This window comes from Puma concolor, chromosome D3 (assembly GCF_028749965.1).
Source record: "Puma concolor isolate L17-30 chromosome D3, mPumCon1.1.hap2, whole genome shotgun sequence".
NCBI lineage: Eukaryota > Metazoa > Chordata > Mammalia > Carnivora > Felidae > Puma > Puma concolor.
Window position 1 is genome coordinate 57,407,011 of NC_141678.1, and position 24,813 is coordinate 57,431,823.

Sequence of the window (24,813 nt, forward strand, 5' to 3'; positions counted from 1 at the left end):
AACTTTTTTAAAAAGAGAGAGGGGGCATCTGGCTGGCTCAGTCAGTGGCACATGCGACTCTTGAACTCGGGGTTGTAAGTTTGAGACCCATGCTGGGTGTAGAGATTACTTAAAAATAAAATCTTAGGGCACCTGCGTGGCTCAGTCAGTTAAGTGATCAACTCCTGATTTTGGCTCAGGTACATACATCTCATGGTTTGTGGGATGGAGCCCTGCATTGGGTTCTGTGTGGATAGCGTGGATCCTGCTTGGGATTCTCTCTCTCCCTCTCTCTTTGCCCCTTCCCTGCTTACATGCTCTCTTTCTCTCTCTCAAAATAAATAAATAAGCCTAAAAAATTTTTTTTTAATAAAAAAACAGGGGCACCTGGTAGATCAGTCATTTAAGTGCCAGACTTCAGCTCAGGTCATGATCTCACTGTTTGTGGGTTCAAGCCCTGTGTCAGACTCCATGCTGACAGCTCAGAGCCTGGAGCCTGCTTTGGTTTCTGTGTCTCCCTCTCTCTCTGCCTCTCCCCTGCTCATGTTCTCTCTGTCTCTCTCAAAAATAAATGTTAAAAAAATTAACAATAAATAAGTAAGTAAATAAATAAATAATCTTGATATTACCTACAATTCTCTTTTCTTTTCTCTCTCCTCTAGTCATCCAAGATGCTGAAAGGAAAGAAGACCAAGGGGAAGAAGGTGGCCCTGGCCTCTGCTGTTGTGAAGAAGCAAGAGGCCAAGAAGCTGGTCACTCCCCTGTTTGAGAGAAGGCCCAAGAATTTTGGCATCAGACAGGACATCCAGCCCAAAAGGACCTCACCAGCTCTGTCAAATGCCACGGGCTGCAGTGGCAAAGGACTATTCTCTATAAATGTCGAAAAGTGCCTTCCGTAATTAACCAGTTCACCCAGGCTTTGGACCACCAAACAGCTGCTCAACTGCTTAAGCTGGCCCACAGATACAGACCAGAGAGAAAGCGAGAGAAGCAGAGATTGTTGGCCCGGGCTGAGATGAAAGCTGCCAGCAAAGGGGATGTCCCCACTAAAAGGCTGCCTGTCCTTCAAGCTGGAGTTAATATTGTCACCACCTTGGTGGAAAATACGAAGGCTCAGCTGGTAGTGATTGTATATGATGTGGATCCCATTGAACTGGTTGTCTTCCTGCCTGCCCTGTGTTGTAAGATGGAGGTTCCCTTGGGGCAGCTGGGTGGCTCAGTCAGTTGAGCATCTGACTTCAACTCAGGTCATGGTCTCACGAACTGTGAGTTTGAGCCCTGTGTCGGGCTCACCACTGTCAGTGCGGAGCCCGTTTTGGATCCTCTGTCCCCCTCTCTCTCTGCTCCTCCCCCGCTGGTGTTCTCTTTCTCAAAAATAAAGAAACATTAAAAAAAAAAAACGGTGGCGGTTCCCTGTGGCATCATCAAGGGGAAGGCCAGGCTGGGGCATCTGGTCCACAGGAAGCCCTGCACCGTTGTCACACAGATTAACTTGGAAGACAAAGGAATTCTGGCTAAACTGGTGGAAGCCATCAGAACCAATTACAGTGACAAATATGATGAGATCTACCACCACCAGCCACCAGAGAGACAACGTCCTGGGTCCTAAGTCAGTGGCTCGCATTGCCAAGCGGGAAAAGGCAAAAAGAACTGGCCACCACACTGGGCTAAGTGGATGCTGTTGAATTTTCTGTACATAAAAATAATAAAAAGTTCTCTTTAAAAAAAAATCTTTAAAAATAAGTAAGTTACAAAAATAAAATAAACAGAGAGAGCAAACTTTTCTGTGAAGACCTGGGTCCTGTAGGAGGAGGTGGCTCGGAGGGGAGGCCACTGACCTCCAGCTCACTTCCTCCAGAGCCAGAGCCTATCTTCAGTGTTGCTGAAAACACCAGAGTCACTTGGCAGAAGTCAGGGCTCTGTCTAAAACGAGCCACAAGAGCTCCTCAAACAAAACAAGGTCTAGCCCCTGGCGTGTTTGTGTGGTGGTTTAATCTATAATTACTTGACCATTAATCCACAAAGATTTTTCTCAGCTAGTAATGACGCAGAGAAACTGAAGGACTCCATAAATATCTGCCTTTTGCTCCTTTTCTTGCTACGACCTGCACCACCCCCCCCCCAACTTTACACATGCCTTGCAACGTAAATAGTGTATGTCCTCCTTGTAAGTGGGATGAGGAGTTAATGATTTCTCTAGGATAGATAACATCAAAGGAAGGACCAGGTGAGAATGACCAAAGTTATCATAGGCATATTCCAGACCACCGGAGCTAGACGTCTCCACGCCAAGGCACCCTGACTCCAGGGAATGACACATGGGCCCCTGTCTTTGTTCTAACCGGTTAGAGGTTAGAACGTGCCTGAGAGGACATGTACACCAGGCACCATCCTCAGTAAAAACCCAAGACCCTGAACAAAGACAAGACTCACGCTCCTTTCCTGAGTCTCCCTGAAGCCCCATCTGTATCTGCTCCATATCTTCCATGAACTCTGCTCTCACTTCCTGCTGGCTCATGTTTGATTTCCATTCTTTGTGAAGCTAAGGACCCTCCTGGCTGGTCCTGTGACCCCCTCTGGGTCCTTGGACCTGGCCTGCCGGCATCAGAAAGAGCATGGTGTCCGGTGCTCTTTGATAAGGGTAGTGGTCTTCAGGGATAAATAGATGGCGTTCACGAGGAGGAAGCAAGGCTGTGCTCATCCGACCACTTTGTGGTGCTCACTCCGTTCCAATTACATGGAGATTCCCATGTTCTCCCTTAAGGTTCAGCTCAGTTTTGGGTTTGCTCCTGACTATCTCAGGAGCTTTGAATCTCTGTCCCAATGCCCTGCCCAGCAGGGTCCCCTGTGTGATGACAGTCCACCCCATGGATTATAGGTCACTACTCCCGACATGCAGCTAGCTCAGCATGGTCCCCTCTAGAAACTGCCTGGCCTCTCTCTCTCAACACCGAACTACTAAAGGGAAGACAGCAAGCCTTGGCTGGCCCTTTCACTAACTGCCCCAAAACCTCAAAGGCCACACCTCTGGCGGCCTTTAACAGCACGAGGGCTCAGAGATGGCCTCAGGATATGGTGCTATTTGGCCAGGGGATAGCAGATCGTCTAGGTTTGGGAGGTAGGTTTTGTCTCCCTCTGGTTCTGGCTGTAGACCTCCTGAACTGTGCCGTCTCAGCCCCACCCCTCGATCTGCCATTAGCCTCTCTCGTTTACCGTTCTCAGGCTCCTCACGTCCTCACTCTTCACCATGCCCTGCACACTGCCATCTCAGACCACCACCGTCCACATCCTTCTTTGTTCGATCTGGGCAGTTGAGAGCACAGACTCAAATCCTGGCTCCTCCTCTTATTCACGGAGCATCTCAGGCAGGGACTTCACCCATCTGTGCATCAGTTTCTTTGTCCATTGTGGGCGCTGAATGGGTTAATAGGAGGGAAGAGTTTTTTAGTGCAGGCCTGCGCCTGGCAGTAAAAGCACAGTCTTTGCTAGCTCTTCCACGGTCAATGAACCTGCTCATTGCAATGCCTTTGGGGGATCTTCAGGTTTGGGGCACTTTCCAGCAGCCTTTGGTGTGGTTGTTTGTGGCCCAGGAGTTACAATTTTACTGCCAGAGATTTTTTTTTCCTCTTCTCTTTCGTGCTGTTGCCGAAGTTTGCAATTGCTGAGCTGCCAACTCTGGATAACAAACATGCTTTCTGTAGCTATTTGCGCTTATTCCAAGGGAAGCCCCTGCCAGGAGTCACTGTAGCTATCCTTGTCCCTGTGCTGTCCCCATTCCTCCTTGCCTCTCTATCACAGGACAGAGCAGAAAGTGTTGTGTGTCAGGCATCCACATTTGTCACCGCAAAACTCGTCGTCTTGTGTAGGGAGTCATTTTCCCCTCCCTGTCCTAATTCTCTGCCCTTTTAAACCAGAGCTATTATTACTTCTAATTTGCATTGAATGGTCCCTTAGCAACCATCACACATTGAATGGGATATCAACTTGCTTCTAATACTGCTAGATTTACCAAAATCTTAGCTCCACCAGGGTATAACTTAAAATGTGATAAACAGAAACGTAAACAGCTTTCAGCACATCCACATACATAAAGATCCTCCTTTTTAGAACAGCTGCATGATAGCCAAGTTGACTAGAAGGCACATTTTGGATGAATCCCATTTCTCCCTTGCCATCAATAAAAAGCAATCTCATAAATTTATTTATACTTGAAACATTTTTGGACCCGAAAACAGGGCCACTGTTCCTAAGATTTAAGGGGGGAGGGGGGCGGGCACCTGGGTGGTCCAGTTAGTTAAGCAGCTGACTGTTGATTTCAGCTCAGGTCATGATCTCACATTGGTGAGTCTGAGCCCTGCGTTGGGCTCTTATTGGGCTCTGCACTGATAGCATGACAGTTTGGAGCCTGCTTGGAATTCTCTCTCTCTCTCCTCTCTCTCTCTCTCTCTCTGCCCCCCTGCATGTGTGTGTGTGTGTGTGTGTTTGTGTGTGTGCACACACGCACACGCACTCCCTTCTTCTTTCTTCAGAATAAATAAAATAAAAACTTCGAAAAATAAAAATAAAAAATAAAAACACATATAATGGGTGCCTCACTGGCTTAGACCATAGGGCATATGACTCTTGATTTGGGGTTGTGAGCTCCAGCCCCACATTAGGGGTAGAGTTTACTTAAAACACACACACACACACACACACACACACACACACACACACACACACAATATTTAAATAACATAGCTATTTCATAATACTTTTAGAACTAGTACTTTTAAAAACATATTTATTAAGACTCTACCTTTTCTAGATAAGAGAGAGACAGTGATATGCTGGTAAACTAGTTTTCTGTAAGAAAAAAAAGAAACGATTTTGTAGTGTCTGCCTATGTCTGTGGTGTAAATACTCCCACCATGGTTGATTTCAAGCCCTGAACTGTTTAACCAGGGGCTCATAAAATTCCTGAATAGAGTGTTTAACAACCTCAAAGGCTCTAGCACACCCCTGGAAGGGGAATAAAAGGATGCATAAAATGCAAGAGGGCAACTTAAGCAAAAAGCAGGTCAAAAGGAAGGAATGAAGCAAGGATAAAAATATAGAAGGGAGCCAGGAATTAGTAAATATGAAAATGCTTACTTTAAAGCCCTATAAACAGGTTTAATACTCTCCGCTGACTTTAAGAAACTTCCAGCACTGAGAGAAGCTTCCTTGGTTCACAGTGTCCTTAAGATAAAAATAAGTCTCATGCTGAGAAGTGCCAGTTCTTCAAGTAGGTCACATTTCTCCTGAGGGTGCCCATAAAGCAAAGACTGTGTCACATAGGGAATGTCCTCATCCACATCAGGGTGATGGCCTGACCTTGAGACTGCAATTAAGCGAAAGCAATTCTGGAGGCTGCTGGGCCCAGCCAGGGTTCAGGGACCAGTATTCCCACATTCCCAGTTTAATCCCTGCCAGGTGGAGCTGGGGATGTCTTCCAGAGCCCTTGAGTTATCTTCCAGACTTTTTGCTAAAGAAGCTTGTGGTAAGTTTGAACTTGTTCTCCCAGACCCTACCTGAGGGTCTCTCCAGAAATCCCAGTCTTTACAACATTCACATGACGGGGCCTCTGCCTCCAGGCCCTGATCAGCAGGCTGAGCCCCAAGAACAGGAACTTCCACGTAGACTCAGTTCATGTCCCTGCCAGATCCATCCAGAGCTACCCACAATCTTTGGAACCTTGTAGTTTGAATGGCTAACCACTCCCTTGAGGGTGAGCCCTCTAGCTGGTCTGGTTCTCCGGCCCCGACCTATCTTCCCTCTGTCCTCCTTGGCACCCCTATGGCCACCCACACACACCTCCACCATTGGGTCCAGTCGGGTGGGGATTCACATTCATTGGTGTGGGCGGATAGCAATGTTTCCCAGAGCAAGGATCAGTCCTGGTTCACTAGGCTGTCTTGTACCATCACCAAAGACACAGTGGATTCAACATACGGTCTTTTTGATTTCTTCATTCCTGCCTTTTTAGGTAGAAGTGAAGGCAAGTAGGGAAAGGTGTTCAGCAGTTGACCCTAATTACCGAAACGACAGCAACAACACCTGGAATACACAGCCTCTTTCCTGTTATGAAGAAAACCTCAGGGAACCTTGGCCTGGTTTTCCTCACTGAGGACAGAGCCACCAAGGTTTGTACTTCACTCCAAACCCTGGTGAGATGCAGGCACCCTGTCCTCACTCAGCAGAGGACAAGCTCTCAGGACATTCGAGTCAGGGGTCAGAAATGGCCAAGATTACTTGGGGTGCCTGGGGGGCTCAGGGGGTTAGGTGTCTAACTTCAGTTCAGGTCATGATCTCGCAGTTTGTGAGTTCAAGCACCACGTTGGTTCTCTGTGCTTTCAGCTCGGAGCCTGCTTTGGCTTCTGTGTCTCACTCTCTCTCTCTCTCTGCCCCTTCCCCGCTCATGCACTGTCTCTGTCTCTGTCTCTCTCAAAAATAAATACACACTTAAAAAAAGAAGAAGAAGAAATGGCAAAGATTGTCTCCTGAGGCATGTTACAGCCCCATCCAGCAAATATACCATTCTTCCACCCTGGGTCATTCACTCACAAGCCCGACGCTGCCTAGGCTGTGGAATACAGCCAAGCCACAGCTCTGCAAAGGAACCTGTGCCAAACCACAGTGCTCCTCTAAGAAAAGGCATCTGACAGAGGCCATTTCCTAGGACTAGTCCATCAGTGAAAAATGGGCCAGAGGTAAAGAAAGCAGTCGATGTGTGTGCGGGTATATGTGTGTGCACTCGCACGTGCAGGTACACTTACAGGGCTTCTTCTTTTCCATCAATTCTGAGAGCCCTCTATTAAATTCTTCCTGCAGGGCGCCTGGGTGGCTCAATCGGTTGAGCATCTGGCTCTTGATTTAGGCTCAGGTCATGATCTCACAGTTCGTGGGATTGAGCCCCACGTCGGGCTATGCGCTGATGGCGCAGAGCCTGCTTGGGATTCTCTCTCTCCCTCTCTCTCTACCCCTCCCAGGTCATGCTCTCTCAAAATAAATAAATTAACTTAAAAAACATAAATGATTCCTGCAGACATAAATTATAACTAGATATAGGAAAATATAGGAACTGGGAGGGAAAGGGTTCTTTTCTTTTTTTTTTTAAGTTCATTTATTTATTTTAAGGCAGAGACAGCATGAGTTGGGGAAGGGCAGAGAGACAGGGAGAGAGAGAGAATCCCTGACACAGGGCTTGAACTCATGAAACCATGAGATCAGGACCTGAGCTGAAACCAAGAGTCAGAGACTTAACTGACTGAGCCATCCAGGCCCCACCCCCGACTTTGTTTTTAAGTTTATTTAAGAAAAAGATTCTTTTTTTTTTTTCTTTTTAAATTTACATCCAAGTTATTTAGCATATAGTGCAATAATGATTTCAGGAGTAGATCCCAGTGATTCATCCCCTATATATAACACCCAGTGCTCATCCCAACAAGTGTCTTCCTTAATGCCCCTTATGCGATTAGCCCATCCCCCCAACCACAACCCCTCCAGCAACCCTCAGTTTGCTCTCTGTATTTAAGAATCTCTTATGTTTTGTCCCCCTCCCTGTTTTTATATTATTTTTGCTTCCCTTCCCTCATGCATCTGTTTTGTATCTTAAATTCCAAATATGAGTGAAGTTATATGATATCTGTCTTTCTCTGACTAATTTCGCTTAACATAATACTCTCTAGTTCCATCTATGGTGTTGCAAATGGCAAGATTTCATTCTTTTTTGTTGCCGAGTAATATTCCATTGTATATATATATACCACATCTTCTTTATCCATTCATCCATCGATGGACATTTGGGCTCTTTCCATACTTTGGCTATTGTTGATAGTGCTGCTATAAACATGGGGGTGCATGTGTCCCTTGGAAATAGCACCCTTGTATCCCTTGGATAAATGCCTCGTAGTGCAATTGCTGGGTCATAGGGTAGTTCTATTTTTAACTTTTTGAGGAAGCTCAATACTGTTTTCCAGAGTGGCTGCAAGGGGTTATTTTCTTAAAAGAATTGGAACATTCCTTGGGTAAGTAATAGGACAAAAAAGTGTCTAGAGCACTCTTTCTGAGTGCTTTTTGCAGAAGTATATTCATCTCCTTTAAGGATTTTTCTGGTGTAAAGCATTTAGTGGAAACACTGAGCCAAGCACAAGTGTGCCTCCTGGGCATGGGAGTCCACTCCTCCTTCTCTGATGTACTAAAACTCAAATCTCAGATCAGTTGCCCATTGGTTGATAGTCTCTAAAAAATTGCACATGTTTGGTGGAAAAATGTGACAGATAAGGAATATAGCTGCAGGAAGCTTTCCACCTGCCCCATTCAAGAGGCATCACAAGGCAAATTCTTTCTGGAGACCAACAAAAAAGTGAATGTTTTGATAGGACTTACAAGGCCTCTCAAGACACAATCTGGCACTGTCCATGGCAAATAAATGCAAATACACACAGTTTTATAGTAGGTCTCCTCGTGGTGGGTCAAAGTCCTTCCATGTTCTCCTTTCCATGTTCTATTAGATGGAGATGGCATTTCAATGCACCACAGTCCCCCCAGCCACCTGGGGACTGTGCGGCACCTGGGGTCTGCGTGGCACCTGGGGACTGCGTGGCACCTAGGGGCAGTGCGGCACCTGGGGACTGTGCGGAGTCACAGAGGCAGCCAGCACCTGATGAGTCCAGCTCAGACAAAGCACTCCCGTTCCTCTGGCTGTGGCGTCTGGTTCAGGGATGGGCTCCCACAGAGTATGGCTCCCACTGAGTGAAGCACTTCATTAAGTGAAGGGCCTTCATTGGAGGGAGCTGGTAGTGCCCACCTTGCCAGGAGGAAGTCAGTCTCAAGAAAAGCCAACACAGAGGAGAGCTCAGCTAGGAGAAACCAAGAGAAATAAAGCCAGATGCAGAACCCTGATCAAACCACTCTTGGAGCTCATCGGGCACTTGGGTGACAAATCCCAATGAATCTCCTCTGATTCAACTCTGTGCACTATTTTTTTAAATAATTTTTAAAATGTTTATTTATTTATTTATTTAGACAGAGAGAGAGAGAGTCAGACAGACAGACAGCACAAGTGGGGGGAGGGGGAGAGAGAGAGAGAGAGAGAGGAAGACACAGAATCCAAAGCAGGCTGCAGACTTTGAGTTGTCAGCACAGAGCGTGATGTGGGGCTTGAACTCACAAACTGTAAGATCATGACCTGAGCCAAAGTTGGACCAACTGAGCCACCCAGGACTTCCGAGTCTGTGCATTAAATGGGATTTTCAGTAACCTGTAATCAAAAACATCCTAACTAAAACACCATGTCTTCTGAATTACTAAACAATTTAATAAAATGGAGACTGCCAACATCTTGTGTAACAGGCTTTAGGAATTCTGGCTTTGAAAGGCACTATACTCAGAAAGACCTAACAACCAACTGACCGTAACTATATTTTCATGGATCAATGACACATCCGGTAATTCATGCACTGTTTTCCACTTAAACACTGCTTCTACGAGGATTTGAGTAAGGTTATAATTTTAAAAAAAAATCAATATATTAGGACAATTAAAAGAAGAATTAAATATCCAGGGGGAAAATGGATATATCAGAAAACAGCAATGAAGTACAATCATTATATAGAAACATACAATTTAGTTCAGAGCATCCTGGCAGCCAAGGTAAAACAAACAAACAAACAAACAAACGCCACAACAGCTTAATTTCACATAATTCTTATTATCTGAGAAAGAAAAGCACCCCTTTTTGCCAGAAGATAGACATATTTTCCAGCAGTAAGTAAGTTCTGCAGTGGTTGTTGGCAATTTAGAAAGTTTAGGCCCCTGAACACTGACATTAGCCAAACCACTTCAGCTTATCCGTATTAGAGGGTCAAAGTGTCAACATTAATCTAAGTACTGGCAGCATTAAAATGTTTATATTAGCACTTACAAGAAAATACAGTAAGATGCAATGAATTTTTTTTTTTTTTAAAGGAAGCACAATATGACACCAGCCCCACAGGGTTCCAGCCAGAAACAGGAAGGCGCAATGAGGGCCTCTGCACCCAGAGGACGGACAGGTCAGGAAGGCAGAGAAGCAGAGAGATGTCAAAGGAGAAGGGAGTCCATGTGGCAGTTCTCGGAGGGGCGCTAATCTGCAAGACCCTGATGTATGTGGCAGGAGAGAGAAGGCGTACTTTATATGCTGACACAAGGCTCCACGTTTTCCTGGAGAATTATGGAAGCACAGAGAAGTTGTGCTTGAGCTCTGGACACAATATGGACTAGGAGACTGTGGCTGGATAACCATATCTAACTTTTACTGAGCACAATACTCCATGAGGTAAAGGACTATTATCCCTATTAAAATGATAATATCACACGAGGAAACTGATGTTTGGTTTTTTGAGCAAAATTTCATGGCTAATCAGTGATGGAGCTAAAGGTCTGATGTGAGATGGTCTGGCTACAAAGCCAGCTGCTCACCTCTGGTGACCACGTCCATCCCATCCATCCACTCTAATTGAAGCCAAGCTGTAGGGGACAGCTCTGTGTGAACTGTGACAGCCCCTCCAGCTTGTGCTACACTTTTCCGTGTTCCTACACTATCCCACTCTACTCATGGCCCAGAGTATAAGGCAGTGGAGAGCCCTGGGTAGCCTACAACCCACGAGCCACAGAAGCCAGAGGAGAAATGCTCCACGAGCAATGCAACAGCTCGAGGGCTGTAAGAAGCTTCTGTATGCTTCCTGCAGGTCCTGACAGAGAGACAGTCTCCACTCATATTCGCCTTCCCCCCCTGCCCCCCTCACCGACTCTCCCCTCTCCTGGAATTACCTTCAAAGAACCTGCCTGAAGCAAAGCTCTTGTCTCAGGTCTGCTCAAAAGCAAGCTTAACCAAGAAAAGGCATCAGCATACAGGACATCATAGCTCAGAAAGGACAGCTCGTCAAATTCTTAGCAGGTTCAGACTTTTATTGTTAAAGCCATCAACCACTGCCCTGCTCTGAAGAAACAGGTTACAGAGGAGAAAGAGGGGTTCAGGGAAAGAGGGGTTCGGTGGCCAGCCAAAGGCAAAAGACTTCAATAACCAAATACGTCTGACTGACTGATATATTTTCTGAAGGTGGACTTGCCCATTTCAAAGTGAATCACGACAGGAATCATCAGACCATGGAGTTGTTGGACAACATGTGGAATTCTCAGATAAATGGACTTCAAAGTAGTCTTTCTCTTGGGCAGTTGGACAAGGCTGATGAAATAGGTCTTATTGCTTGCCAGTTTCCTCGTAAGTGAAGCACGTGCTTCTGATTTGAAGCACTAAAAAAAAAAAAAAAAAGGACATGTTGACTCCCTTTGCGTATCCTAAGGCTACAGGCATGCATCAAAAAAAAAAAAAAAAAAAAAACCTTTAGTGCCTGGAAAGAAATCTAATCTTCTCCAAGCACTCAATTTTTACCAGCTGTTTGCAAAATGTGAGCCAATGTGCTGAGAAAGAGACCTTTCATGATCGCATTGTATCTATGCAACTGTATCCAATGGTCACTAGAGAACCAGGGGTTTGCCTGAGGACAGCAAATGAATCTACCTCTAGACAAAATGTACGGCTCCCCTTGAGCAAGGAGAGTCCAGAGATTTTTTTTTTTCCTACCATCATTCTTAACTCAACGGTTCAGCTTCTGACATTATTCAGAAAATAAAATGCTATTAAAGAATTTCATTTCGGGGCGCCTGGGTGGCGCAGTCGGTTAAGCGTCCGACTTCAGCCAGGTCACGATCTCGCGGTCCGTGAGTTCAAGCCCCGCGTCAGGCTCTGGGCTGATGGCTCGGAGCCTGGAGCCTGTTTCCGATTCTGTGTCTCCCTCTCTCTCTGCCCCTCCCCCGTTCATGCTCTGTCTCTCTCTGTCCCAAAAATAAATAATAAAAACCGTTGAAAAAAAAAATTAAAAAAAAAAAAAAAAGAATTTCATTTCATGGGGCACCTGGGTGGCTCAGTCAGTTGGGCGTCCGACTCTTGGTTTCAGCTCAGGCCATGGTCTCACAGCTCGTGAGATCGAGCCCCGTGTCAGGCTCATCGCTGTGGTGCAGAGCATGCCTGGGATTCTCTGTCTTCCTCTCTCTCTGCCCCTCCCCTACCTGTGTGCACACGTACTCTCTCTCTCTCTCTCTCTCTCAAAACAAACAAATGAACTAAAAAAAAAAAAAAAAAAAAGAATTTCATTTCATGGGACGATTCACAAGAAAGTTCTCCAGCAACAGAAGGCTAGTTTTCTCAGACACAGGAGGGCAAGCTCCTTCCACAGACGCTGGTGTTTCAGAGCTGGTGAGAAAGATGAGATCTAGACCTGGGACCCAGAGCCCTGAGGAGGGGGCACTGACTGGTGGGTACTGAGGTGTCTGAGCTTGGACTGAGGCCTCATGTGCCTGGAACTCAGATCACTAGGAGGGGGCACCGGGTAGCTGGTGCTACAGCCTCTCAAAGTAGTGTGAATCTGGCTTTGGAAATGTTGGAAATGTTGGAAAAACTACAAATAGGATCAAATAGGATCCATTTGCTTCCTGGGAGGAACTGTCACCACCAGGGTGGGGAACCGTTATTGGAGTGATATTCACAGGAACCCACAAGCCGGGAGAAGGTGGGCAGAGAAAGTCCCTTCCTCCTGCAGCCTCATAGCTTCTATTGAGCGCTCCCTCCTGACAGAACCTAACTGGGTGTCAGTTTGGTGGGGTGGGGGTGGGGGGTTTGAGGTTTGCAAAGCCCCAGCCCAGTCGCCCAGAGCAGAGAAAGACGGGTTTGCGGCCAAGAGACAACAGCTTAATGACTGGCAAGCACTCACCAAGGCTTTTCAGCCTCGGAATACTAAAGCTCTAATTTTCAAATAGTTCCTCTGCTTGGAATTCAGTGAAACAGTAAAATATCAAGGAAACTACAGAGGAGCTGTAGTGTCCTATTATGCTGGCAAAAGTGCACTCAGCTCAGAAGGTGGGCTTTGGCTAAAACCTGAAGACAGCGAGGGATGCATCTCCTGCATATTTTAGCAACATCAACATCACTGAGGTAGAAGGGTTGAAGAATTGCACTGCGCTAGAGATGCATTAACAGTAGACAACATCTGGGATACCACCGGAAAGTCAAAGGACAGGCTGATGGTAGAGAAAGAAAAAGGTAGAGCTTTTCCAGCAGTTAAGAAAGCATTGTGCATTGTGGGAAAAGACTGCTTCTGCTTATAACTCATTAATTTTGAAGAAAGCGGCCTCATTCAACCGCCTCTAGGTCTGCAGCCCCACATTGTCCTTTGCACTTCTGTGAGGAGGCCAACTGGCCAATACCGGGAACTCTTGTGAGCCCGAGTGTGCTCCCTCCCAGGGCGTTAGCCACTGGTGGTCCTAGGCTCTCTCCCCATGCTCCCCAAACAAAACAGTCTGTTCAGTTGAGTAAGGTCAGAGCATGTGTTATGTGTTCGGAATGCTTTCTTTTCAAAGACAGGACATGTGGATATAAAGGGCTGGCATTTATTAATTCAGAATAACTCACGTTCAAAGTCCCACGATAGTCAATGTGCTGCCGACAATTGAGAAAAGGAAATCAGCAAATCCTAGGGAAATGATCTCTGTGAGATTTGCACTCACAAGCAATGCCTGAAAGGGTGAGGACCCTTTGAAAACATCAGGATGGAAATCTTGGCCCCTCCATGGAGAAGGAGACCCTCCCTCCACTTCCTGGCTTCCTTTCCAGGCCTCGCAGCACTGGTCCTGCCTTGCCCAGAGTCACATGGGGGCATCTCGGCCCCTGGCATGGCCTTTTCCTATTAAATGATGATAAAGAAAACATTTAGGTTTAGAACAGGAAAACATGACAAAATTATGCAATAAATGTACAAAAATGCCCTGAGGGTAAATGCATTATGCACCTTCTAAAAAGTCCCCACAGCTCTAAATGCCTATGATTTTGGCTCTGAACTCTGTTGTTTGTTTTTGTCGCATTTAACTTTGGCTACTTGCTTCTGTGCAGAGTGGATGTTTTTCAAGTTCAAAGTGAAAACTATGCCTTTTATCTTTCTTATGAGGCTTTTCTAATCTTCACCTGGCATTCATGTTCTTTTGGCAACAGACGTTTCTATCCCGTCTCCTTACTCGGTCCTACTCGGTCCTACTAAGTAAATTCTAATGCTTTGTGGGTGCTGTAATTAGCTTTTGGGGGGTAAAAGTAATTATAATGTGGTGATAGTCCTTTAAGAAGTCAGCTGCCTCCAGGAGATCTGTCCTCCTCCGAGACTACCAGCAAAGAACCAAGGTACTTAGAGGTCTCAGGAGGTTGCTGAAGTCTCCCCAAATTATACGCAAGACTTTTGTGCATATAACCTGTGCTTTTGTGAGAGAAGATGGCAGTAGTTTTCTCCAGATACTCAGAGAACTTGTTGACCTCAAAAAGGTTGTGAATCTAGACTTGAGAGAGCAATGTGTTACTGAGACCATCCAGACAGTATACCTGACTGCACCTTGTTAAGGCCTCTATGTCAACTTTTAAGATTCTTGCAGGCGGGTGTAGAGATCTACTCATCTTGTAGCCATCCAAGACAAGCCTCATGTGTATGTTCCCTTTCTTATTAAAACTGCCACCTACCTATTTATCCAAAGGATACAGGTGTCCTGTTTTGAAGGGGCACATGCACCTCCATGTTTATAGCAGCACTATTGACATTAGCCAAAGTATGGAAAGAGCCCAAATGTCCATCGATGGATGAATGGATAAAGAAGATGTGGTATACATATACAATGGAATATTACTCGGCAATCCAAAAGAATGAAATCCTGCCATTTGCAACACCGTGGATGGAACTGGAGGATATTATGTTAAGTGAAATTAGTCAGAGAAAGACAAATATCATATGACTTCACTCATATGTAGAATTTAAGATATAAAACAGATGAACATAGGAAAGGGAAGCAAAAATAATATAAAAATAGGGAGGAAGACAAAACGTAAGAGACTCTTAAATACAGAGAACAAACTGAGGGTTGCTCGAGGGGTTGTGGGTGGGGAGATGGGCTAAATGGGCAAGGGGCATTAAGGAGGACACTTGTTGGGATGAGCACCGGGTGTTCTATGTAGGGGATGAATCACTGGATTCTACTCCTGAAATCATTGCACTATATACTAACTAACTTCGATGTAAATTTTAAAAAATAAAATAATAAAAATAAAAACCCTGCCACATACCAAAAATTCTAAACTTGTGAATCCTAAACCTGTCTAAAATCTGTTATATGAATGCATGGAAGAAAACTAATAAACAAAATAGCTTTTTTTGTCCATTCAATTTCTTTTCTTTTCCCTATCCCCACCGCATTCACCTTGCATTTCCCTACCCTCCCTCCTCCTACACTTAGTTCCTTTAATCATTAATAGCTGGTCATGATTTTTCTGAGCTCTGTCTATGGGGTTCAGCCAGTTCCTTTCAAACCACACACGAGCCAATGGTTAGTGTGTATAATCACATTCCCTGGGAGGAATATTCTGGGAAATAATTCACTTCATCTAACATAATCTCCTTGCCCTGGTGTGGAAAGGCCCTTCAAGCTGTGGGTCGAAGGAAGTTCCCAGGAAAGGAGAAAGACTCCTATATAAAGTTGCAGAGAGAGGGAACAGCAGAGAAGCCTCTGAGGGAAGTGGGTAAAGCAGAAAACAAGGGGCTCCCGCCTGCTGGGCACACACATCTCTCCTCCATGCCCAGGCTGAGCTTCCTGACAGCAGCTCCTACCCAAGGGCCAGCCTTAATGCCTGACATTCACACACACACCACAGCCACCACCACCTGAGGCCTGCCAACTCATGCAGACACTTTTATTCATTCAATGAGCCAACACTTTGGAGGCCTAATTATGCACCAAGCACTGTACTAGGTATTGAGGATCAAAGTTGAGTAAGCTCAGAGTCCACAAAGATGGCAAACAGACACACACACAGCTTACGGTGCGACACTGGTCTTGTTTCGGCAATGCCACTTGCAGAGTGGACACACAGATGGGTGGGGGAGATGCATCACTGGTGGGCATCACCATCCTACTGTGATGATGGCAGCTGCCCAGAGGACGGAACCCTACCCCCCGTCTGCCAGAAAGCTGGTGCCTGTCCTGACTGCTCGGTCTGCTGGGTCCTACTCCAGCCTTTAAAACGCTACCACATTTGGGGCGCCTGGGTGGCTCAGTCAGTTAAACGTCCAATTCTTGATTTTGGCTCAGGTTGTGATCCCAGGGTAATGGGATCAAGCTCCGTGGCAGGCTCCACACTGAGTGTGGATTCTCTCTTTCTCTCCCCTCCCCTGCTTGTGCTCCCTCTCCTTCTAAAATAAAAATAAAAATAAAAATAAAAATAAATTAAAAGGCTACCACATTTAAACCTAGTAGACACATGGGCAAAGATATAAACAACCAACCCACATGCCTACAAAAAGATGCCCAACACCACTAGACCACTAGTTGTGAAAACAAATTAAAACAATATTAATAGATGGGTAAATGTTTTAAAGATAGCCAGCACTGGTGAGAATGTGAGGAAATGCACACTCCATACATTGCTGGTGGGAGTATGAATCATTACAACTTTTTGGAAAATAATTTGACAATATCCACCAAAACTAGAAATACATATCAACTTTGACCCATGAGTCGTACTTTAGGAGATTTCCCCTACAGTAATTAAAGCAGTATCATTGTTTATAACAGAAAAGGAAAATAAAGTTGGAAACATCCTAAATATCCACAATTAAGGAGCAACTAATTAAATTATGTTATCTGTACCAGGGAATATTGCACAGCCATGAAAAAGAACAGGTTACATGTATACATATTTGCCTAGAAATATACCAATGATGTATTATTTAGAGGAAGTGTATACGAGAAAATTATGGGGGCACCTGGTTGGCTCAGTTAGTAGAATATGTTATTCTTGATCTCAGGGCATGAGTTAAGCCCTATATTGGGTGCAGAGATTTCTTTAAAAAAAAAAGAAAGCTATGGATAAATATATATAAAGAAGCTTATTTTTAGACAGAAATATAAAGAAAAATGCACATACACTTACACACACACACACACACACACACACGAACGTTTGAGCAGAGAAAGATATAGAAGGTTACAAACCAAACTATTCAGATTGGTTGCCTCAAAGGATGGAATTGGAGAGAAAGAGAGGATTATTTCATTTTTGTTAATACATCTTTGCTTTGTTACACGTGCAACAAGGGCATGATTTTTTTGCCCGGTAATCAGAAAACATCTAGTCAAGAGAACGAGAAAATAAGACACAAACTGGGAGAAAATATTTGCCAAAGATATATCTGATAAAAGAGTTTTAAAAGGAACTCTTAAAACCCAACAATAAGGAAACTGAACCTGATTTTAAAAATAAGCAAAAAGATCTGAACAGACACCTCACAAAAGCAGATAGAAAAGTGGCAAATAAGCATATGAAAAGATGCTCAACAGCATGAGTCATTAGGGAATTGAAAATTAAAACAACAATGAGATACCACTACATACTTATTAGAATGGCCGAAATCCAAAACACTGACAACACCAAATGCTGGTGAGGATGTGAAGCAACAGGAACTCTCATTCATTGCTGGTGGGAACGCAAACTGGTACAGCCAGTTTGGAAGACAGTTTGGCAGCTTCTTACAAAACTAAATATACTCTTACCATATGATCTACCAATCACATTCCCTGGTATTTTCCCAAATGAGTTGAAAACTTATGCCCACACAAAAACCTGCACAGGGATGTTTATAGCAGCTTTATCCATCATTACCTAAACTTGGAGGCAACCAAGATATCCTTCAGTAGGTGAATGGTACTTCTCCACATTGGAATATTACTCAGCACAAAAGAGAAATGAACTATTAAGCCATGAAGTGACCTAGAGGAAACTTAAATGCACATTACTGAATGAAAGAAACCAAACTGAAAAGGTTAAATACTGCATGATTCCAGCTATATAACATTCTGGAAAAGGCAAAACTAAGAAGACCGTAAAATGATCAGCGATGGGCAGGAGTGGGGGGCAGTAGGGCAGAGCACAGAGGATTTTTAGGGCAGTGAAACTACTCTGTATATACTGTAATGGTGGATACATGGCATTACACTTGTCAAAACCCATAGAATATACAACACCAAGAATGAATTCTAATGTAAACTATAAGCTTCTGATGATAATGATGTGTCAGTGTAGGTTCATCGACAAATGAACAAATGTCCCACTCTCTGCTGGGGATATTGACAATGGGGGAGACTAGGCATGTGTGGAGGGAGGGGTTATATGGGAAATCTTTGCACTTTCTGCTCAGTTTTGCTGTAAATCTAAAACTGCTTTACAAAAATAAAGTCTACTAGAACTTGGTTTAATAATTCTGAAAAATTCTAGCGAGGTGTTTAGTTTTAGATCCAGCCTATTTGGAAATGACCACATGGGATTGGTCGATCCTGGTCCTGCCATTCAAGAGGAGGCTTTGGAGCAGCTAAAAAGAATAAAATGGAGCCATAGATGCTGCAGTGGAAACACATCCCAGCCCTAGAGATGGGTAAAGAAAATACATCATAAGAACATGTACAGTGTGACCATTTGTGTTGAAATAGAAGCAAACCATGCAAGTACATGTTTGTTGATGTACAGAAAAATTGCTAGAAGGAGGATAAGACACTCTTAGCAGTGGTTGCCTACCTCTGGGGGATGAGAGGGAGGTCTCATACCCTCTTGTCCTGTCTGAACTTGATAAGAGTACATTGCCTTATAAATAAGTAAAAACTAATTGTTTTAGGAAAAGCGTTTTCCCCCCTTGCCTCTTATCAACAGACTGCACGGAGATGTGAGTATACAGTCTGACCAGTGGTTATGAAGCCTGTGTCAGGCTCGAGCTCACAAAATCAATCATAATTTTCTACATGTGGTACCCCCCTGGCCCTCCAGTGTTACAAAAAGAAATGTCACAACCAAGTTAGGGTATGTCCAACTTAAAGAATTACAGGGATGCCTACATTTAGATAGTGCTTTACAATCTAGGAAGGGCAAAAAGTCCCCTTTGAGGAATGTGTCTTCATGGAAGTAATATATAATAGAAGCAGTAATTTTAAAGGTATATATATAATAAGCAGAATGGCAAACCTGTACTCACTATAAACACTTACAAAATATATCCAATAAAGGCATCAACAAACTGTATCATCCCTGCCCGTAGCTATTAAATAAGCAATTATGAGAGAATCCACTTTACACAAAATTTTAAACCCTCCCTGCATGGAAGATCATATGTACATTGGGTTAAGGCACAGCCTAGAACAAATTGAAACTGTGTCTTTAAGGGGTGCCTGGGTGGCTCAGTTGGTTAAGCGTCCAAATTTTGATTTCAGCTCAGGTCATGATCTCACTGTCATGAGATAAAGTCTCCACACTGGGTGTGACACCTGCTTAAGATTCTTTCTCTTTCTCTCTCTCTGCCCCTCCCCCATTTGCTTGTGTGCGCACATGCATGCACACTCTCTATTTAAAAAAAAAAAAAAAAAGTGTGTCTTCAAAAGCGCCCAGATGTCCCTGGTTTTTCTCTTCAGTTGCCTCTGTCCCAGGGGCAGCAGTGTAAGTCCCACCCAAAAGTTGCATTGGGGGACCATGTGACATGGCATGCAGAGGACCTCCTCATGCTTTCAACCTCCCCACTCACCCCAGACAGAGTGAAACCAAGTGTATGTGATATATAAAGACTTTTGGTTATCTTTAGTATATTATCAGACAATGTACCTTTCAATTCATGATTTTGAAAAAAAGATTGGCAGTATTTTAAAAGAAGCTTTTATTTTATTAAAAAAAATTTTTTTTAATGTACATCCAAATTAGTTAGCATATAGTGCAACAATGATTTCTGGAGTAGATTCTTTAGTGCCCCTTCCCCATTTAGCCCATCCCCCCTCCCACAACCCCTCCAGTAACCCTCAGTTTGTTCTCCATATTTGTGAGTCTCTTCCGTTTTGTCCCCCTCCCTGTTTTTATATTATTTTTATTTCCCTTCCCTTATGTTCATCTGTTTTGTCTCTTAGAGTGCTCATATGAGTGCAGTCATATGATTTTTGTCTTTCTCTGACTAATTTCACTTAGCATAACACCCTCTAGTTCCACCCACGTAGTTGCAAATGGCAAAATTGCATCCTTTTTGATTGCCGAGTAGTACTCCGTTGTATGTATATACCACATCTTTATCCACTCATCTATCGATGGACATTTGGGCTCTTTCCATACCTTGGTTATTGCTGATAGTGCTGCTATAAACATAGGGGTGCATGTGTCCCTTCGAAACAGCACACCTGTATCCCTTGGATAAATGCCTAGTAGTGCAATTGCTGGGTCGTAGGGTAGTTCTATTTTTAGTTTTTTAAGGAACCTCCATACTGTTTTCCAGAGTGGCTGCACCAGCTCGCATTCCCATAAAAGAAGCTTTTAAATGTAGTAATGTGGTTGAAAATAATCTTTTCAGTGAGAAAAAAAATTCTCATTTTATGACAGACATCAATGGGAAAGTATCACTTGACTGATAGCTAACTTTTCAAGATCATCAGTTCCATAAAGGAAGCTCACAGTTGCTTGTGTAAGTTACAACAAAACAGTAATTGCCATGGCCATCATTTATTGACCACACACCATGTGTTTACATGCACTCTATCTTTAATCTTCCCAATAACCCTATGCAGTGGGTACCATTAGTCCCACTTTACAGATGAGAAAACTGAGGCAAAAAGCAAGAAAGCCTGCTCAAGGTCCCACAGCCAGCAAGGGGTATAGCTAGGACTTGATCCAGGGTCTTCAGAGCTCAAGGACCACGTCACTCTCCTGACTAGGAAAGGGATAAGAGGTAAGGGATGCGCAGCAAATCCAGAGCACGGCAATGACCTTGCCATGGCCTGGTTGCAAAATAATCTGATCCAAGGTTTCCACTCTAAGAAAAAGAGCTAGGTGACCTGACAGCAGCAGGGAGCTATAAGCTCACAGTGTGCAAAAAGATGGTTCAGGAGCTACCTGAGGGGTACGGGCACAGAAGCTTCAGAGAAAAGGGGCTGAAGCGGAACATAGGAACTCAGCTTATGTGGGTGATCCAACCTCATCAATGCCAAAGGATGTGAGTAACCATCCCAGGGGACGTGCTGGGATGTTGTACAAATTTCTACCGTGTCCAGTGCAACTGAGGACATCACTAATGAACCTCACTTCTTGGACATCCTGGCATTTGGAGGCAGGGGGCCAACTGATTGTGTTTCAGCCCAATTCAGCAATGATTTATTATCGCTGACAGTTCTGTAAGTTGGCAGGGCTTACCTGGGTGGTTCTTATGTTCCATGTGGTGCCTACTGGCGCTCAGCTGGGGCTGGCGCATCCCAGATGGCTTCATGCACATGACTGAAACCTCAGCTGAGGATGCTGGAATAGCTGGGGACTGGCTACATCTCTCCTCCATGGTTCATTGTTTGGTAATCTAGTGCAATCCTCTTTACATGGCAGCTAGATCCCAAGAGGGCAAAAACAGAAGTAGCAAGGCCTAGTAATGCATTCTATTGGTCAGAGCAAGTCACAGGGCCGGCCCCCACCCCAGAAGAAATAAATTTCACTCCTTGATGGAAAAAGTGACATAAGCAAGAATTACTGGCAGCTATCTTTGCAGACAATCTACCACAAAATGTGAGTGGAAGTTGTTACATCTTATTCAGCTACCAGGTGACCTTCTGCCCTTCTCCCTTTCCTCCTCATTCCTGCCTAGAATGTGGGTGCGATGACTGGAACTTCAGCAGCCATCTTGGAAGATGGAAGCTACACACTGAGCACAGCAGAAAGAGACAAGGAGATTAGGTTCCGGGTGAGATAGAGGAGCTGCTATGCCAGCCAAGGGCTGCCCCTACTTCCAGAGCATCTACACATTTAAAAAATTAGTAAATTTGTAAATAAATAAATAAAGTACAGACCTCTACCTTACTTAGGCAATAGTTATTTGGTTCTTCCAGGGGACATAGGCTCAAATGTGAACCACTAACAGAAGGAATCACATAGCCCACACTCATTTCCTGTTTAAAAAAAAAAAAAACTGGGGTGCCTGGGTGGCGCAGTCGGTTGAGCGTCCGACTTCAGCCAGGTCACGATCTCGCGCCCCGTGAGTTCGAGCCCCGCGTCGGGCTCTGGGCTGATGGCTCAGAGCCTGGAGCCTGTTTCCGATTCTGTGTCTCCCTCTCTCTCTGCCCCTCCCCTGTTCATGCTCTGTCTCTCTCTGTCCCAAAAATAAATAAACGTTGAAAAAAAAAATTAAAAAAAAAAAAAAACTAATAGTACATGCTCTGTTTAATTGTTAAGTTCCATTAGAGCCATATAAAATGAGCTAAAGCAAGATTTAAGGTAACAGTTTAGTGACAAGTACCTTGCCTCCAAGGTACTAGGATGCAGTCCCTGGAAGCTTATGAGAAAGTGCTAAGAGGCTCCTCATATAAACCCTGCCTCAGAAAAATACTTTAAATGTCTTTCTGCCAAACCTAAGCAGAGTACCTATTCTGAACACCTCACCGTGGAGGAAGAAATAGTATGCAAAGTTCAAATAGTTCAAATAAGATCACCATAGCCTCCCTCCCCGCCCATTTCTCACTTCCATCCAGTCAATAAACCCTCTTCAATAACCAAGGCTTTATTGCCATATCTGATTCATGGATAAGTAACCTGCCTTTTCTTCCCCCTTTCAAATTTTTAAAAACATCACAAAAGGCAAGTTTTATAACACAATAGGATTAAGAAGAAGAAGAAGAACAACAACAACAACAACAACAACAACAACCTAGGAAGACCCTCAGACTGGTAAGCTAAAAAGTGGCAAGGCCATTGAGGTATTACAAGCCTGATGGGCACACCGACGGGAGTCTGCAATGACAAATATCCACTCAGCCCTCAAATACAAGAGCGGAGGAAATGGCAGCATCCGCGCATAATACCTGTCTTCTGAAAAGTAGCTGAACTTGCCTGTGTTATTACTTCACTCATTTTCATGTAGGGTTTGGCAAATGTTCTCTTCGACTTTCGTCTATATTTCAAAGTATTGGAATATTTTATATTCTCATCTATTTTAAACTAGTAGTTAGCTATCTAAAACAAATGAACACATTCTTGAAATACATTTAAATGTAATTAGAGTTCTGCTGCCATAGACAATATTGAGAGCTAGAATAATGAATAATTTGTTGTGCTGGTTTTTACCACTTTAATCCTGAAGCCTAATTATTTGCACTAAATGCTTTTCTAGAGATTCCTCCTTGAACGTTCATCGAGGTATAGAAAAACACAGCACCTTGCAATTTATCTACTAATCCAATTACATATCTTATTTTATGATTATGTCTTACCGTTTGATCATTTGTCAAAAGAAAACTTGTCGCCTACATGCTGCATCCGTTTCTATACCTGTCGTGATAACTTTTAAAATCCCAGAGATTAACCAACGTATTCCTAACTAGAGGCCTCCTCTGACTCCAGGGATGGGTTCAGGGTCCTGTCCCCACACATTTCAGCCGGCACAGCTCTCCCGCGCTCTCCCGCGCGCCTCACCGAGCTGTGGGATCCACTCGGCTGTTTCCAGGTGGTTTTTGTTTTGTTTTCACTTCCCATATCTTTGCTTCTTATCTTTCTGTTCTTTGCTTTCCGTTTCCAATCTCTCTCACTGCTTCAGCATCCTCTGACTTTCAATCTTAAAGCACCCCTGAAGTGGTGGCTTTCTGCCCGTCTGCAGCTCATGATTTACCCACGCGGTTACTCAAAACTCAGGGGCACAGACCCAGGCTGTGCCACTGGTTACAAAATAAACAGTTTAGCCAAGGTCCTCAAGGGAATGATTAATGCTCAGCACTAATAACAACTCAACTGCCTCTCCCATACACATCATCTCATTTGCATGATTTGTTTTCAAGGCTAAAATACTACGGACCCGCTTGGTGGAAGAAGGTCCTTTCAGATCTCCTGACCCCAGCCCTGGGAGGCAGAACTGTGCCCAGGCCCGGACCCTGAATCACCAGCCGGTCGCGCTCTTCACTTCAACCCATTTTGCCCACGGACTGCTTGAGTCCTTGGACCCGACTCTGACCGAGGCGCTGGAGTGGCCGGACGCGGGCTCACCTGGACCCGCCGGGGAGCCGGGCGCGGGCTCACCTGCTCACTCGCGGACTCACCTGGATCACTCTCAGACCCGGGCGCGGGCTCACCTGGTCACCGCGGGCTCACCTGGTCACCGCGGAGCCGCGCGGCCGCACCTGGGTTCGCGTCCTGCCCGCGCTGCCTGCGGCGGCTCCGGAGGCGGCTCTGCGCTGCCGCAGCCCTGCCCGCGGGGTCAGCGGGGAGGTCCGGCCAACTTATCCGTGTGCCCCTTAACAGACCGCGGCTGGAAACGCGGACACCCTATTTCGCGGGGTCTCGGCGTTCTCAGGGACCCCTGGAGGCCAGTTCCCTCCGTACACTGACACAGACCTCCCCGGCGCTCTTCCCTTTTCCTGTGGCTAGGGAATTAGCGGCTAGGCGCGGGATCCATCGAAAACAGAAAACTAATTTCCCCCTGCTGGTGACTGTGGGGAACTGCATGTGCTGGAACAAACCTGCCACCGAGGATCCCTGGCCTCCCGGCTGCTAAGGTTGGGGTCCTTCCACCCCCCCACCCCCGTCAAAAGTTAGAAAACCTTCCTTTTATTCATTTTTTTAAAGTGTCGTATTAAGAGAAGGCAACTCCGTTTTAGCCTTCAGATTAGTGAGAATGAGAAAAATTAAGACATTGCACAAAC

General features: G+C 44.8%; 1 pseudogene; it reads left to right on the forward strand.

The window, feature by feature from the left end:
- The first annotated feature begins 647 nt into the window (after positions 1-647).
- LOC147575587 (large ribosomal subunit protein eL8 pseudogene) lies at positions 648-2,644 on the forward strand (annotated as a pseudogene).
- The last annotated feature ends 22,169 nt before the right edge of the window (positions 2,645-24,813 follow it).